Here is a 3,159-nt window from a genome sequence, read left to right as displayed (position 1 = left end):
TTTTTCGTAAACTTCGAGAAGACAAACACTTATACGCGGTTGACAAAGATGCTTATAAACATCTTTCGAACAGCGTCACGGACACCTACAAAATAGATAGCACAAATTTATATAAAGAGGTAAATTTGGACGTAAGAAGAATTGCTAACAACCTTAAAGTTAGTGATAGGATAGAATACCTCCCCCTACGCCAACTCTTTATTACCCTAAAAGCTCACAAATCTAAGTTCAGTAGAAACCCTAAATGCAGACTTATTAACCTAGCTATAACTAAAATAGGCATTATTTGCAAATATATTTTAGATCGTATTCTAAGCAAGTTAAATACTGAATTGAATTTACAGATTTGGAAAAATAGCACTTCAGTGATAGATTGGTTCAAAGGGGTTAGTCATAAGTATAACTGTAAATTTAAGCTGTTTGATATTGTCGATTTTTACCCGTCAATATCTACGCCTTTGCTTCTAATAGCATTAGACTTAGCCTAGCAGTATGTCTCTATCGATAGCTCGGAAATAGATATTATCCTGCATGCAAAGAAATCCCTTCATTTTTACGATGATTCCACCTAGGGCAAAAATGTACCGATGGGGAACATTGATGGGGCAGATTTATGTATGCTTATAGGAACTTATAGTTTGCATAATCTACATCTGGAATTCCTTTTTATAGATGCAAGATTATACAAGGATGACGGTCTTATGGTCAGCCATAATTTAAACGGCCATGATTTAGATACATTTAGGAAGAATGTGATTATTTCTTCCAAAGAATGGCCTTACGGGTTACGATAGAAGGTAACCTTAATAACGTAGATTTTTTAGAGATCAACTTAGATTTACAATTAGATAAATTTAAATCCTATTCTAAGCCCAATGGAAAGTTATGTTCTATTAGCAAAGAATCTAATCATCCACCCGTAATTTTTAAGAACCTAGTTAGTTATATAGGAAGGCGAATATCATTAATTTCAATTTCTTCAGATGAGACAGCATTTGAAAATGCCACGCCGTATTACAATAATGCATGTATGAAAAATGGATTCTCGAAGATCCAATATAGTCAAGCTAATTCTAACAATAATAGACCACGTACAACTAGAACTAGCAAAGTTCCGTGATTTAACCCCACAATTAATATTACCGTAAAAATTAATATAGGAAGAAAATTCTTAAACTTAGTTTCTAAACATTTTCAATCTAGCCATAAGTTCTATAGAATTTTTTTTATATGGGAACACGGAAAATTAGCTATTCTTGTTGCAAAAACTTCACCTCTTTTATTAATCAGCATAACATGAAAATCGTTTTTACAAACAACCACAGTGCCGAATCTAATCTGAGAAACTGTAACTTCAAAGATAAAACTTGTTGTCAGTTGGAAGGTAAATGTCTTGAAAAAGGAATTATTTACAGAGTTAGAGTACATGTAGATGGCTCACAAGAATATAAATCATACACAGGAGCTACGGAAAATTCATTAAAGACTCGATTTTATTCCCACCGAAATTCTTTCTTATACCCCAAGAATAGGACAGCAACTAGTCTTACGAAGCATGTCTGGGAACTCAGAGAGAATGGCATCTGTCCTTTCACTGTAACCTCGGAAATTCTAGAAAAAGCATCATCAAACAGACATGTAGCTTATAAAAGACCCATAAAATGTAATCTTTGCCTCTCAGAAAAGTTCTTCATCCTGTTCCAGGATAAACATGCTTTGAACCAGAAACGCGAGATTTTGAATTCTTGCAAGCACGCCGCGAGGTTTAAAATTTCAACTGATAAAATATCGTATGAGTAAAATGTTTTGACTTTCGGAAAATTTTGACTGACGCGTTTGAATTTGACTTTACACCTTATAGTTACTTTGTATTACAATGCTATTGCATAATTCGACTTCACTTTTAAGAAAGCCTTCGACTATTTTGCAAATTAAAGGCGAGGTTTATTTTCATTTTTCACTCACAAATTTAATTATGCTATGCTAATTTATGGTGCAATTTTCTTATTTTAACATTTGAATATTATATATAACAGACAGTTATTTTAAATGTTTACATATATACGTTATGATGTATATATTTACCTTGATGTAAAGATAGGTGTCTATATATTTATGTGTATCTATATATTATAGGTATGTGTGTGTGTGTATATGTGTATATATATATATATATATATATAAGTGGGTATGTATTTGCGTACATATTTATTTGTATATTTGTAAGCGTGTCTATATGTGTGTATTCATATGTATGTTTGTATTTATGTAGATATACATGTAATTTGATGTGTGCGCTTTTATATGTCTACGTTTCGCAAGCCGAAAGTAAGTATCCAACTTTCGTGAGATACTAATTAGAACACCATAATTTCACGATCTCTACTCCTATCTATTTTTCCCTTTCTCACTCTCATTTTCTGTTTCTTTTCTTTTATTTCGTTTTCATCCTTTCCTCTTTTTTTCTTTTTCACCCACTTGTTATTCTCTGATTTTTTCCTTTTCTTTCTCTCGCCTGTAAACAACTAACTTGTATAAGCATACACCAGGAGATTTTGTGCTCGTGCGTATGCGTGTGTGCATATATATATATATATATGCATTTGCATATATTTATGTTTCGCCTACATATGTCTGTATACGTATGTAACCATGTACCTATATCTGCATGTTTAGTTTATAAACGCGTAATATAGACTGTTTGGTATTTGTATATACTACTAAATGTATATGTAATCGAGCGTAGAAATGTTTTTAAACGGATATATCTTTTAATTCATTAATTTATTATTATTGTTAAAGGAAATTATTTACCGTTAATTTTCAGCCCTTCTTCCTTTTTACTAAGCTAATTTTGATTGAAGGTTTTCTTCGATTTTATAATATGATTTTAAACCGCAATTTGTTATTTCATACAACCGGTTATTGAAAAGACTGTTAGTTGAAAAGACCAATGAAAGAAAGCCATTTTCAAATGTGTACGTATCAAAGTTTTTGTATTTCTTTATATAATTTGCTCTATTCTAAACAAAACTGTCCAACGAAGGAGAACGTGAAACACTGAGTAACAATTTTTGTGATATGTGTGCTGCATTTTAATAAAGTATATACACACACACACACACACACACGCACACACACACACACACACACACACAC

The sequence above is a fragment of the Octopus bimaculoides genome, chromosome 1 (assembly GCF_001194135.2).
Source record: "Octopus bimaculoides isolate UCB-OBI-ISO-001 chromosome 1, ASM119413v2, whole genome shotgun sequence".
NCBI lineage: Eukaryota > Metazoa > Mollusca > Cephalopoda > Octopoda > Octopodidae > Octopus > Octopus bimaculoides.
Note: the sequence above shows the minus strand (reverse complement) of the source record.